At 44.5% G+C, this 15,946-nt stretch overlaps 2 long non-coding RNA genes across 2 annotated transcripts in view; both read left to right on the top strand.

The window, feature by feature from the left end:
* Positions 1 to 15,946, top strand: part of LOC132210183 (uncharacterized) — a 140,814-nt gene that overhangs the window by 57,413 nt on the left and 67,455 nt on the right. The window lies entirely within an intron of this gene.
* On the top strand, positions 6,886 to 14,997 carry LOC132210182 (uncharacterized). The gene is made up of 3 exons (XR_009446421.1): positions 6,886 to 6,958; positions 8,056 to 8,187; positions 14,704 to 14,997. It is a non-coding gene; the product is annotated as an uncharacterized LOC132210182 (long non-coding RNA).

Raw genomic sequence — 15,946 nt, 5'->3', positions numbered from 1 at the left:
TGTGGATTTTTCACTGCTGTAATAAAACAACATTGTATGTTGAAGATACAAAGTTCTTCATTGCAGTTTATGTGCTTTAAAGCAGTAACATTTACATTTCTTGATTCAAGTGACCAAAACTAAAATCAAATGTGGTGTGTACGATGATGTTGTTCATTAAAGCCCATGGACGAAAGAGCCAGGGACAGAATGATTCTATGCGGGAGCAGCCATGAAAGGTCTGATATATTCTGAAGTACGAGCCAATGGCACTTGTTTGTCTGTTCCATCAACTGTGTTCAGAAAGTTTTTTCAAAATAGCATCACTCACACAGTATGAGCACTTACTCAGCCTTGGACAGCCCAGCTGTCTCTGAAAACATCCAGGATTTTTCACATGGTCAGTGCAAGATTATTCCAGCTGTTTATCGCCATTATTTTAACGAAACCAATAAAATGGATACAGCTTTCTCTTCATTAGAATAAAGTATTTTAGCTGTTATGGTGTCATTCCTCAAAAGAAGAATAAACTCCTTCTTCCCATGTACACACTTTGAGAATGTATTTGTTTTCCTGCCAGTTCTTAATCCCCACTCCCCTCCAGTGCTGTTTCCATGATCTGGTTCCATGTTTGTGCCACTCGAATATGCATTTCCAAAGAGAATGTTTCTGTTTGAGCCAGGATTGTGAATGCTCACAAACAATCAGGCCATATTGACAGGGGGCTAAAATATTACTGATCCAACTGTACTGAAACCGATTCCTCAGCACCGTTTCACAGTCCTCAATTCCTGCAAAAGTCTATGTCATTATTCCAAAATATGTGGGCACCATTCAGGTTTAGCTGATGAATGGCTAACTAGAATAGTTCTTCAACGTTGTCCGGCAGGAGTTATCTCCAACAGGAGGAAATCCAAAAGCACCACCTTGATATTCAATGAGATAATCAACTTCTAGTGACAAATATCCTGTGTGTAACTATTCATCAGAAATTCATCAAATCATCGAGTCAGAAAGTTGTGAAGAATGGAAAGAGGCGTCAGCTCACTTCATCCATACCAATTACATATACCCAATAAATCTTGTCCCATTTGCTAACTTTTGACCCATATCTTTCTAAACCTTTTCTAATCACATACCCATCTTTTCAAATGTTGTAATTGTACCAAACTCCATTACTTCCCCTTGCAGCTCATTCCACACACTCACCTCCCTCTGTGTCAAAAAGTTACCCCGGAGGTTCCTTCTAAATCTTTTCCAGCTCACCTTAAACTCGCACCCTCTAATTTTGGACTCCCCGACCCCGCTGAAAACACCTTGTCTAGATACCCTATCTATTCTCCTCCTGACTTTATAAATCTCAGTAAGGTCACCCCTCAGCTTCCGAATCTCCAGGCAAAAGCCTATTCAGTTTCTCCCTGCAGCTCAAACTTTCCAACCGTGGCAACATTCTTACAAATCTTTTCTGAACCTTTTCAATTTTCACAACATCCTTCCGATAGCAGGGAAACGAGAATTGCATGCAATATTCCAAAAGTGGCCTAACCAGTGTACAGCCGCAACAGGACCTCCCAACAACTACACGCAATGCACTGGCCAATAAAGGCAAGTTGTACCAAATGCAACAGGAGTAGGCTCCCAACTTTAAGGGCATTTAAATGGTCATTGGATAAACATGTGGATGATAATGGAATAGTGTAGTTTAGATGGACTTCAGATTGTTTCACATTTCGGTTCAACATCGAGGGCCGAAGGGCCTGTACTGTACTGTAATATTCCATGTTCTATGTTAAATGCTTTCTTTACTATCCTATCTATCTCTGAATCCACTTTCAAGGAACCAAGCACCTGCACACCAGGACTCATTGCTCAGCAATACTCCCCAGGGCCTTACCATTTAGAGTACAAGTGCTGCCCTAATTTGATTTCCAAATGCAACACCTCGGATTTATTCAAATTAAATCTACCTACCATTCCTTGGTCCATTGTCCCATCTGATCAAGATCCCATTGTACTCTGAAGTTACCTTTTTCAGTGTCCACTACATTTCCAATTTGGTGAAATTCTAGCCGGAAGTTTTCAAGGTCAAATAATGCCAGTCCAGCTACACTAAAATCCCAAATGAATTAAAAAGAAAGTCTGATTTTCCAGAAAAAATATTGATCTATAGAGCTAATTGCTGTCTTTGAGGTTGTGGGATATATTTGCAAAATGCAGTTCATGCATACTGTGAAAGAAAAAGACAAATCACAGCTCAGGTCACAGATCATTAAAGATAACGCAGCATTTTTTGAAGCAGCTGGAAGAGCACTCAAAATGCCATGCCTAGTGGGTGTCGATTTCAAGATAAGTGTGATTAATGTAATTTTGTTTTTTTGATTGGAATAGACATGTTGAGCTGAAGGTCCTGTTTTTATGCTGAATGGCTCTCTGACCTTAATTTTTGAAAACAGAAAAAGCAGTCTCACAATTTCCATGTCAGCTTTTGTGCTCCTGAGATGCTGTTTGGCCTGCTGTGTTCATCCAGCTTCACACTTTGTTATCTTAGATTCTCCAGCATCTGCAGTTCCCATTATCTCTGATCACAATTTCCATATGTTGTGAGCATCAAGTGATGAGGATTACAATCTCCAAGACCACACAGCATCCTGGCTTGAATCTATATCATTGTCCATTCACTGGCACTTCTTCAGAATCCTGAACGTCTCCATGAAACATATGTCAGTGTCCCTGGGTTTCACCATCACATTCTGAATGGAAATTAGACAGAGGCAATAAATGCTGGTCTTGCCAACAAAAGTCATCTCAACAGTACAAATAAAAGTAATCTGTACTATTAAAGACATATATTCAGCCCAACCTGTTTACTAAAGCAGTTTTATTGAGATTTTAACATTGTTCTATGTCTCTGATCTTCCTGAAAAACCATGAAACTTTCCTGAGTATTTTCATAGTGTCGTTTAAAAATCGTATTTGGAAGTTGTACCCATCATTCTGAAAGGCAGAGCCTTCGTGGCCATGTGAAAACTTGGATCAGGAGTAAGTGATTAGAAAAATCAAACCAAGTCCGCCATGCGGTGAGCTCTTGAATGATGTGGCCTCAAATAAACGTTCCTCTCCACCCCTTATAACATTGGTGTGTTATTCTTAGTCAAGAATCTGTCTGCCTCTCCCTTAAGAATATTCAATGATTTATCCTCAATCTCTCTCTGGGAAGACTTCCATAAGCACACAATCCTTTGAAAGGTAAAAGAAATCAGTCACCATTGTCTAACTGAGATATTCTCCAGTTTATAGTCCATCCACTGGTGGTAATCTCTTGCACAAATAGAAATAATGTTTCAGCATTCAACTTGAAAAGTCTGCTCGGAATATTTTGCATTTAGACAAGATCATGTTTCATTCGCTGAAAGTTCAATAAATCCAGAGCCCAGTCTGGTCATGATTTCCTCTGAAGATAAATACTTCTCAAAGGAATCACTTCAGTCAATCATCTCTGGATGGCTTTGGATTTCATCATGCACACAGTCTAATACCGTCTCACCATTACCCTGGAAAAGTGTCCAAAAACGGCCCTCTTCGGCCTTGAAACTGCTCGACCATGTCCTGCAGCAAGGTACTACAGCCACATCACCTTTCTTAGTACCTGCCCACGGAACCAGATCATCCCCAATGGACTACAGTCCACATTCAAGCCTTCCCAATTTTGCCCCAAACGTGACAATGTCTACATCCAGAACGTTAAGACACTTCAGAAGTGTTTCTCCCTACGACTCCTGAAACACACACTCGCAGCAATGCGTCGGCAACTCCAGGCACTGCAATCCAGCCTAACTCAGCTCACAGCCTCCCTCTCTCAGACATGCAAAGGAACTCTCCTGTTTTTTATTCTTTGTGGCATCCAGAACCTGAACTCACAATTCTACTCAGCTTTAGTGGGCACAAAAAACCATAAGTACAGTGAACTTACTGGTGCTCACCATCCAAAACGGGCAACCTACATCTCCCAAAACCCCAACCCTGCCCAGGAACTCCCCGACAATGTGCCCGCCAGCACTGGCCATATGGCCACTCTCGGAGCAACCAGGGATGGCGTTACATCGTCCGCCACCGGATACACTGTTTCCGGGACAGCGAATGACACAGCTGCCATTTCCGAGTCCAACACCACAGAAACTGAGGATACTCCTGCCGTCACTGCTGCTGCCTCCTCCTACACCACTCCTCCCACCACCAAGGCAAACGGTGCTCCACCCACCACCGGTGCAACTCTGCCCATGCCAATGCAACTCTGCCCACTGCCGACGCAACTCCACCCACAACCATCTCCAACGTCACTCTGCTCACAGCCAGCAGCTCCAGAGGAGACAGAAATACTGAGCCCTGTCGAGTCTTCACCACCCCCACAGACCTCCCCCGTACTTAGGGCAAACGATCAGTCCCCAGTAAAGGGCTCACCCTTGTCCCCCTCCACCCACACATCAATCAATTAGGTCACGCTTGGACGTTGAGTAGTTTTTCCGCCGCCTCTGCCTCCATGCTTACTTCTCTAACCGTGAGCCTAACCCTCCCTCTGCTGACCCCTTCATTCATCTCCAATGCACCCACTCCTCCTGGGCACCATCCCAAGGACTCCTACCCTCCCTCGACCTCTTCATCGCCAACTGCCATCGTGACATCAAACGCCTCAACCTCTCCAACCCTTGCACCCACTCCACCCTCTTCCCTGCAGAACGTGCAGCATTCCACTCCAATCCCAACCTCACCATAAAACCCATGGACAGGGGAGGCGCAGTTGTAGTATGGCACACTGATCTCTACATCGCTGACGTTACACACCAACTCTCCAACACCACCTCCTCCTGCCCCCTTAATCATGACCCCACGCCCAACCACCAAACCATCATCGCCCAAACCATCCACAACCTCATCACCTCAGGTGACCTCCCACCCACAGCCTCCAACCTCATCATTCCCCAACCCTGCAACGGCCGCTTCTATCTCCTTCCCAAAATCCACAAACCTGCCTGCCCTGCTCGACCCATTGTCTCTGCCTGCTCCTGCGCCACCGAACTTATCTCCACCGAACTGGAATTCATTTTATCACCCTTAGCCCAGTAACTCCCTACCTACGTCTGTGACCCCACCCACGCTCTCCATCTCCTACAAAACTTACAATTCCCCAATCCCCAACACGTCATCTTTACCATGGACGTCCAGTCCCTATACACCCGCATTTCCCATACAGATGGCCTAACGGCCTTCCGCTTCTTCCTATCCCACAGACCCAACCAGTGACCCTCCGCTGACACCCTCATCCGCCTTGCCAAACTCGTCCTCACCCTCAACAACTTCTCTTTCAATTCCTCCCTCTACCTACAGACAAAGGGGGTGGCCATGGGTACCTGCATGGACCCAAGCTGTGCCTGCCTCTTTGCAGGTTACGTGGAACAATCCTTCTTCCATACTGACAAAGGCCCTAAACTCTACCTCTTCCTCCATTACAAAGATGACTATACCGACGCCACCTCATGCATCCACGAGGAGCTCAAACAGTTCATATACTTCACTGACACCCTCCATCCCACCTTTAAGTTCACCTGGACCATCTCTAATGCCTCTCCCTCTTTCCTGGACCTCTCTGTCTCCATCTCCGGCACCCACCCAGAAACCAATATCCATTTCAAGTCCACTGACTCCCACAGCTACCTGGAATACACCTCCTCCCACCCACCTTCCTACAAAAATGCCATCCCCTCTTCCCAATTCCACCGCATCTGCTCCCAGGATGAGGAATTCCACCCCCTGTACATCTCAGATGTCCTCGTTTTTCAAGGACCGCAACCTCCCCCCACTCAGTGGTCAAGAACTCCCTCAACCGTGTCTCCCACATTTTGCACAACTCATCCCTCACACCCCGTCCCCACCCTTATCTGCTTTCCGGATGGACTACTCTCTCTCTGTGACTCTCTTGTCTGTTCCACACGCTCCTCTAGCCCCACCACACCCGGCACTTTTCCCTGCAACTGCAGAACGTGCTCCAGCTGCCCCTAACCCTCCCCCCTCACCTCGATCCCAGGCCGCACATCTGCTAATGTGGTAGACTGCATCCGGTGTTCCCGTTGTGGCTCTGCTACATCGGAGAAACCAAGCGGAGGCTTGGTGACAGCTTTGCAGATCGCCCATGCTCGGTTCACACTCAACAACTTCACCTCCCATTCTGCAAATGACATGTCCATCCTGGGCCTCCTGCAGTGCCACAACGATGCCACCTGTAGGTTACAGAACAGCAACTCATATTCTGCTTGGGAACCCTGCAGCCCAATGGTATCAATGTGGATTTCACAAGCTTCAAAATCTCCCCACCACCACTGCATCCCAAAACCAGCCCAGCTTGTCCCCGCCTCCCTAACCTGTTCTTCCACTCAACCGTCCCCTCCTCCCACCTCAAGCTACACCCCCATTTCTTACCTACTAACCTCATCCTGACCGCTTGACCAGTCCATCCTTCCCGACTGACCTATCCCCTACCTACCCCGCCCCACCACCTCAACTCACCTTTACTGGCTCCATCCCTGCCTCTTTGACCTGCCTGCCTCCTCCCCACGTATCTTCTTCTCCGCAGTAGCAGCTACGCACTGATGATGTCTTCTCCACTGGAGACGAAACGTTTGCAATTCATTTGCCAAACTCGGCGAACAAACCAACAGCCAACTACCTTCACTTCTATCCATTTTCAGTCCGCCTCCCCCTTCTGACGGAGTAAACACAGTTGACGTTTCGGGTCCGGTGATCCGACTTAGAAATGGGCCCCGCCCTTGTCCTCTGATTGGTTGGAGAAACATTTCCGGTGCCTTTTCTGTCCCGCCTCTTGCTTGCTATTGGTCGTTAGATGTCAAACCGGCGTATACAGCTATGGAGCATGCGTACTGGAAAGGGATATCCGAAATGAAACGGTCCTCCATGAGAGCCACAAGCGGTGAGTACAGGTTAAAGGGGAGGGCAGCTTCGGTGCTGTATTCCAGCAAGAGGGCTGCATGGTGGTTCAGTTGAGGTCTCAAACAGGGGTATTCTGGTGCTGCGTGTAGGTTGCAGCGAGCCTCAGGCTTCCTCCCTGAAACAGGCCTCTGAAACAGGCCTAGACTGTCCTGTGAGAGGGAAAGTCCTGTCAGCTTTTACCCTGTCAAGCCACTTCAGAATGTGATTACAGCAACGAGAGGTGTTCTCAGTAAAGCAGAACTCCAATGTGCACTGATAATAAAATGTGAGGCTGGATGAACACAGCAGGCCAAGCAGCATCTCAGGAGCACAAAAGCTGACGTTTCGGGCCTAGACCCTTCATCTGATGAAGGGTCTAGGCCCGAAACGTCAGCTTTTGTGCTCCTGAGATGCTGCTTGGCCTGCTGTGTTCATCCAGCCTCACATTTTATTATCTTGGAATCTCCAGCATCTGCAGTTCCCATTATCTCTGACTCCAATGTGCACTCACTGGTTAGAGGTCTTTCCACTGTGTCCTGTGTTAGCACCCTCGCTGAATTTTTAAAAAAATCACTTTGGCTTGAATCTGAGAGTTGAACGGTGACGTCTGGGCTGTGAGCAGCAGTTGTGCAAAAAAAAATGCAAAATCAATTATTGGTTCCTGAGGCCAGGCCTGGAAGTTAATTGCAGGATGTTTCTTATTCAAAAACTGTGTCAACTCTTTGGGCCATTAATAAGGTCAGCATCTGAGAACTGGTGCCAGCAAGTCTGGGAGAGAATGTGGTCAAACAGAAGGACTTTAAAACCGGGCCAATTGCACATCTTTGACCCTGAGCTGGCTGCTGGTGTGACAGAGGCTCAGAGAAAGACCACAGAGTGGAGGGAGAGAGCTGAGCAGGGTGGGGCCGTGTGGTTTGGATATTGGGGTTATTCTTTGCCCATCACCCCCTCTCAAAATCCAGCCAGTTGTTTCTCTCATTGTCCCTCTTCCCCCACTTTACCCACTTGTGTACCTCCAGCCCCTATCCCACCCCTTGCTTCCCCCAGTATCAGCAAACTTCCAAAGATATTTCTCACATACTATGTTACTTTTCTCAGGGCATTCAACAACGTGAAAACTGGATTGAAAGTGAGAGACAGAGCAGCCACTGCAGAAGCTTCCAAAATCACTCTGCCCCTTCTTGAACTGCTGGAATCTGCATAGTGAAGCAGCTCCCATGTTGCAAATTGGTAAGGAGTTATAGGATCTTCATCCAGTGGTGATAAGACCGTGCTGTTTTTTGTGTCAGTTGTTGTCATTTTGTTGTTATTCCACCTTCAACAACAGAATAGAAACATAGAAAATAGGAACAGGCGCAGGCCATTGTAGCTTTTGATCCTTCTCTGCTAGTCACTTTGATCATGGTTGATCATTCTGCTCAGCCTCTTCCCACTTTAGAGCCGGACCCTTTGATCCCTTAAGCCCCGACAACTACACATCATCATCTTCTTGGAAACATCCAGCGTTCGGCCTTAACTGCTTTCTGTGGCAGCAAATTTCATAGGGTCTCCAGTCTCTGTATTTTTTTTTGATTTCCTCATTTCAATCCTTTAACAGCCTAGTCCATGCCCCTAAGCTCTGACTCCCTGGTCATTGACAACATCCTTCCTGTATTTACCTAGAATTTTATTGGTTTCTGTGAAATCTTTCCTCGTTCTTCTAAACTCCAGTGAATGTCATCCTAACCAATCCATCCTATCCTTATATGTAAGTCTTGCCATCCCTGGAATCAGTCTGATCAACTGTTTTGAACAGCCTCCATAGCCAGAAGTTCCTTCCTCAGATAAAAATTCCAAATTTACACATAGCATCCCAGGTGTGGTCTCATTAAGATCTTGTACAATTTCAGTAAGACATCCCTGCTCCTGTACTCAAATGCTCTAACTCTGCAGGTCAAAATACCATTTGCCTTCTTCACCCCCGGCTACAGCTGTATCCTTACTGTCAGTGAATTGTGTTTTCCTAGTTTTGTAATCCAACTGGATAATCTCAATCTGAGACACATTTCTCATTTAAATAACTAATTGATTGTATGAATACCTGGGATCCACCATGGACCACAGTACCACACTGGTCACTGGTTGGCATACAAGAAATGACTGTTTACTCTGACTGTTTGTGTGCCAAACAGTTCTGTATCCCTGTGAATACCCAATCTCTCATGCTTTAAATTGACGTGCTAATCTCTTCTGTGGGGCCTTTTTGAATGCCTTCTCAAAGCCGACATAAGCAACATCCACTGCCTTTTCAACTCTAAATGTTGCATTCTTGCAACATTCCGGCAGTTTTGTTCAACATGATTTCCCTTTCTTAAATCCATACTGACTCTAACTCTGTCCCTGTTTTCCAGTGTTAGGCTAAGGTTTATAGTTCTCAGGCTTCTCCCACATCCCTTCTAAAACAAAGGGATAATATCAGCCACTCTCCAGTCATCTCACACCCACCCATATTTATAGATGATACGAATATTTCTGCAATTTCCTCCCTTAATTCCCACAATGTCCTGGAATACACTAGATCAGGTACTGGAGATTTATCCACCTTTATATTTTCTGAGACATTTAGCACTTCGTCTCATCTAATGTGAACTATTTTCAAAATATCAAAAATTTATTTGAGTTCTTTAGCCTCCTTCGTTACAACTTGTCCATGCCGACCAGGCTTCCCAAACTGAACGAGTCCCACTTGCGTGAGTTGGGTCCATATCCCTCTCAGCCTTTCCTATTCACGTACCTGTACAAATGTCTTTTAAATATTGGAAGTGTACCAGCATCTACAACTTCCTTTGGCAGTTCATTCCACATAGAAACGACCCTCTGTTTGAAACAGCTCCCCCTTCCTGCCCTTCAAATCTTTCTCCTCTCCCTTTAAAAAAACCCTCTAGTTTTGGACTCCCCTATCCAAGGGAGAAGACCCTTGCTGTTCACATTATACCCCTCATGATTTTATAAACCTCTCTAAAGTCACTGCTCAACCTCCTATTTTCCAGTGAAGTCCCAGTCTCTCCTCATAACTCATACCCTCCAGTACTGGTAACCTATAGACTGTAAGTGTAGCATGAAGCCACCCAGAGTAGAAAGTTAATCCAGCCACGAGAAGCATCACCTACCCTCCATCTCTTTGGCCCTTCGTCAAATAGTCTGGCAAAAGCAACTGTCCAGCTTCATACATGTAGAGTGAACGTTTCAGCTGGTTTTCTCCAGCCCCCGAGTCTTGAAATACCTCACGTGAATGAAAAGGGATCTTCCATTCACCTTATCTGTACTCTTCATGACTTTATAAACATATAAGTCCACGCCTCCAATTCTTAGACTGCAGTGGAAAAATATCCCAAACCGATCAAGCCTCTCCTCAGGACTCAAAGCCTCCATTCCTGGCAACATCCTGATAAATCTTTTCTGAACTCTTCCAAGCATGATGATATTCTTCGTATAACAGATCTGAAGTAGACACATTATTCCAGAAGAGGACTCACTGATGTTCTGCACAACATCAACATACCGTCCCAACTCCTATACTCAAAAGGTCTGAGCAGTGAAGGCAAGCAGGCTAAACACCGACTTAACCACCCTTCCTTTCTACATGTGACGCCAACCTCACAGAATTAAGGGCCTGAACCCTGAGATCTCTCTGTTCGACAGCACTAACCCCAAGGCCCTACTTTTAATTGTACGAGTACAGATCTTGTTTGTTTTACCAAAATGAAATACTTCGCCTTTATCCAAATTAAACGCCACCTGCCATTCCTCAGCCTCTTAACCCTATAAATCAAGATCTCTCAGTAATCTTGGACAGCCTACTTCGCTGTCCACTATCCTGCCTATTTTGGTGTCATCTGCAAACTTACTGACCATGTCTCTACTATTCTCATCTAAATCGCTTTTTTATATAAAGTCAAACAAAATTGGAGCGAGCACTGATCCCTGTGGAACACTTCTGGGAACAGGCCTCAGGTCTGATAAACAACCCTCCACCACCAGTCCCTGTGTCCTGTCACAAAGCCATATTTGTATCCAGTTGACAAGCCTCCCCCCGCCGAGTCCCATACGATCTAATTTCCCACTTAGTTCACCTTGTAGAACCTTGTCAAAGGCTTTACTCTTGTCAAAATAAACTACATCGACCACTCCGCCCGCAATCATCTTCTTTGCTCCTTCTCCAAAAAACTCAATCAACTAATCATTCCTTGACTCTCCAAATACATAAATCCTACCTTTCACAATTACCTTCAACTACGTACCCAAAGCTGAAGTCAGTCTCACAGGTCTATATTTCCCAGGCTTCTCCTTATGTCCCTTAAACGAAGGCACAATTTTAGTCACTCTCCAGTCATCTGGCACCTCACCCGTAATTATAGATGATACAAATATTTCTGCAAAGGGGCCCCATGTTTTCTCTTTAACTTCCCACAACATGATTTGATGCACTAGAGCAGGACCTGGAGGTTTAAAGTCAGAGTGTAATACAGCATGGAAACAGGCCCTTCGGCCCAAACTGGTCCACTGCTGACCATGGTGTCCACTCCGCAATTTCTAACTGCCTGCATTTGGTCCATATCCCCCTCTAAACACTTTCCATCCATGTACCTACCCAAATATGTTTTAAACATTGCTATTGTGCCTGTCTCAACCACTTTCTCTGGCAACCCATTCCCAATATGCACCACTGTCTGTGTGAAGAAGTTGCCCCACACGTCCTTCTGAAATCTGCCCCCTCTCAATCTATACACTCTAGTTTTCCATTCCCGATCCCTGGGAAAAAGGCTATATGCATTCATCCTATCTATGCCCCTCATGATTTTATTCACCTCAGTAAGGTCAGCCGTCATTCTCCTCCATTCCAAGGAATGAAGTCCAATCCTGGCCAACCTCTCCTTAAACTTGCATACTATTCCTAGCAACATCCTTGTAACTCCTCTTTGCACATTTTCCAGTTTAACGATGCCTTTCCTGTAACAGGGTGACCAAAACTGTACACCACACTGCAAGTGTGCCCTCACCAATGACCTGCACATCTTTAACATAACATCCCAACTCTTATATGCAATGCATCGACCGAAGAAGGCCAGCATGCTAAATGCTTTCTTCACCACCCTGTCTACCTGTGATGGTGCTTTCCACCAACGATGTACTTGTGCTTCTCGGTCTCTCTGCTCCACAATATTCCTCAGAACCTTACCATTCACTGTATAACTCCTACCTTGGCTTAACTTTCCAAAGGCCAACACCGCACGCTTAGCTGTATTGAATTTCATTTGACAATCCTCAGCCCACTTCCCCATCTGATCACAATCCGCCTGTAATTTTTGATACCTCAGCGATTCCTCTTAAGTTTGCAGATGATACACAGTTACTAATCATGCCATATACGTTCACATCCAGATCATTTATGTAAGGGACAAATAACAAAGATCCCAGTATCGACCCCCATGGCACACCATTAGCCACAGGCCTCCAGTCCGAGAACCAACCTTCAGCCATCACGCTATGCTTCCTACCATCGACACAATTTCGAATCCCATGAGCTAGCTCTCCCTGGATCCCACACAACCGAGCCTTCATGACTAGGCTGCCGTATGGGACCTTGTTAAAGGCCTTACTAGAGTCCATATAGACAGCATTCGCTGCCCTAACCTCATCAATCCTCTTGCTTACCTCCTCAAAAAACTTGAACAGATTTGTCAGACATGACTCCTGTGCACAAATCCATGCTGACTATCCCTCATCATATCTTGAATATCCCAGCTTTGGTTGATTGACTCCCTGAATATCATCTTCAATACCTTGTCTACCACTGGTTCACTGGTCTGTAGTTCCCTGGCTGGTCTTTGCTACCTTTCTTAACCAATGGGACAACATTAGCCACCCTCCAGTCTTCTGGAATTTCAGTCGTGAGAAAAGATGAAGGAAAAATCTCTGCAAGGGTCTCTGCAATTTCTTCCCCAGCCTCCCACAGTGTCCAAAGATGGACTTCATCAGATCCAGTGGACTTATCAACCTTAACGTGCTTTAAGGCTGCAAACGCCACCTCAATGGTCCAAAACATCCCCACTTGCCTCCCTTGTTTCCTTAGCATCCATGATTCTCTGCTTAGTAAACACTGAGGAGAAATATTCATTAAAAATCTCCCCCATCTCTGTGAACTGTCTTCAAACCAAATATTTCTACCCCTGACTTGTCCCACCTCCATTTCTTTCTCAACAGTAAAACCTGATGCAATATATTCCTTTCAAATCTCTCTCCTAACCTGATGCTCAACACAGAGTTGACCTCTTTCATCTTCATGGAGCCCTGCTTGCTCTCTCGGTGCTCTCTTGCTTTTAATGCACTTGCAGAAACTCTTCGAATTATTCTTAACCTTATCAACCAAGGCAATTTCATGTTGCCTTTTTGCCATCCTGATCTCCTGTTCAAGAATGTTCCTGACACCGTTTACACTTTCAAGAGATTCATTTGAGCCGAGTTTTTATTTATATCTACTAATTTATATATTTTTTTATTCGTGACTAAAACCTGAGTATCTTTTTTCACCCGTTCTCTAATCCTACCAGCCTTACCTTTCACTCTTACAGAGACATAATGACTCTGAATTGTCACATTTTTTGAAAGCCCCCCACTTGTCAGACATCCTTCTACCTGCTGTCTACTCATGTCAACTTTTGAAAGTTATAAAAACAGAAGCTGCTGGAAAAGCTTAGCAGGTCTGGCAGTATCTGTGAAGGACAGATCAGAGTTAATGTTGTGGGTCTGTTAATCCTTCCTCAGAAGTGTTGAAACTTCTTTTCTCATAGCATTAAAATTTGCCTTACTCCAATTAAAGCATTTACTTTTTCTGGAAGGCATATCCTGTTCCATAATTGTTTTAAAACTGACAGTAATTCTGTCACAAAACTCAAAGTTTCCCTGTACTGTCACTTCAGTCACTTGCTAAGCCTTTTCCTTTCATAGGAACATCGATTTTTTTGGATAAAGAGAAAATTCTTTAACGCATTTCAGAAAATACTCACCATCTAAACCTTTAACACTATGGCAGCCCCAGTAAATGTTTGGAAACTGAAAATTACCAACTATTATAACCTTATTCTTACACATATCTGAGATCTCTCTGCATATTTGTTCCTCAATTTCCCTCTGACTATTAGGAAGCATATGGTACCATCCCATCAGATGATTGTTCCTTTCTTATTTCTTATTTCTAATTTCAACATAAGTTTTCATGGGATGATTTTTCAGAAACATCTCTTCTAGTGATAGCAGCAATGTTTTCCTTATTTAAAAAAAAATCCTGCAATTGGCCCATATTCGCTCTAAACCATTCAAATTCATGTCCTTATCTGAATGTTTTTCAAACATCGTAAGTACCCACATCCATCACTTCCTCTGGCAGTTCATTCCACACACTGAACACTCTATAAAACGAAAAGATGCCCGTCATGCCTTTTCTAAAATCTTTCACCTCTCATTTTAAAAATATGCCCCTGTTTTTGAAATCCCCCACCTGAGGGAGAAGACCTTTGTTATTCCTTATCTGTGTGTCTCATTATTTTATTAAACCTACATAAGGTCATCCCTCAACCTCTTACCTTGCCGTGAAAGAAGTTCCCGCCAATCCAGCGTATTTTTATAACTCAACCCTTCCATTCCTGGCAATATCCTGGTAAGTTTTTCCAAACCCACTCCAGTTTAACAATATTCTTCCCACAACAGGACGACCAGAGCAGCACACAGTGCTCCAGAAGAGGACTCGCCAACATCACTTCCCAACACCTGTACTCAAAAGGCCTGAGCAATGAAGACAAGTGTGCTAAATGCCTTCCTAACCACCCTGTCTACCTGTGATGCAAATTTCAAAGAATGATGTACCTGAAACCCGACGTTTTCTCCTGATCTGCAACACTACCCAGAGCCCAACCATTAATTGTGCAAGTCCTGCCTTTGTGAAGTATTGCGTTGTGGTAAAACAAACATTTATCCAAATAAAATTCAATCTGCCATTCCTCAGCCCATTGCCCCAATTGATTAAGATCTCTTTGAAATGCAGAAAGCTACGAGGCCATCTCCCTTGTTATGACAACAAATAATCATCAATGAAAAGATGTTCACTTCATTTGTACAAGGAAGGGGTCAGACCAAATCTCGAATACCACATGCAGGTTTTGGTCTTCTGTTCGTTTATTCAAAGTGGCTCAGAGGAGGTTTACAAGATTGAAACCTGGAATCAGTGGGTTGTCTGAGGAAGATGGACTGGGCAGGAACGAGGGAAAAGGATTTGTCAGGAGCTGCTGATTAAAACAGGAAACTGATGTGAGCCAGGATATAGGGTGTAGTGAAGTAGAGTCTGTTTGGGTTGAGCTGAGAAACAGCAATGGACAGAAAATGACCTTAGTGCTGCATATGGACCCCAAGCTGCAGTAATATTGGGAAAGGCATTAGGGTGGAATTGAGAGATATAAGGCAGAAAGTTATGGCTTTAATTACAGGTGACTGCAACCTACTTATAAATTGCCCAAATCACAACTGTAGCAGTACAGTGGAGGAGGAATCCTTGGTGTCTATATGGTACAATTTTATGAATCAACAGGTTGAAGAAGCAGATGGATATTGTATAATGAGGATGGAATAATTGACAATCGAGTTGAGTACGGGCCCTTAAGGATGAGTGACCACAATAGGATAGAATTCTTCACCAAAGCTGAAGGGTGATATTGTTGTTTCTGAGACTTGGGTCCTGTAATTAAATGAAAGAAGTTAAAACGGTATGAGGAACGAGCCAGTTGTGATAAATGGTGAATCAGTGTTTAAAAACCAATAAAATCCTAGGTAAATACAGGAAGGATGTTGTCAATGACCAGGGAGTCAGAACTTAGGGGCATGGGCTAGGCTAGATTGAAATGAGGAAATTTAAAAAAAAAAAATAGTCTGGTGACCCTGTGAAATTTGCTGCCACAGA

This window comes from Stegostoma tigrinum, chromosome 11, assembly GCF_030684315.1.
Source record: "Stegostoma tigrinum isolate sSteTig4 chromosome 11, sSteTig4.hap1, whole genome shotgun sequence".
NCBI classification, from domain to species: domain Eukaryota; kingdom Metazoa; phylum Chordata; class Chondrichthyes; order Orectolobiformes; family Stegostomatidae; genus Stegostoma; species Stegostoma tigrinum.
Note: the sequence above shows the minus strand (reverse complement) of the source record. Positions and strands in the feature narration are given on the sequence as shown.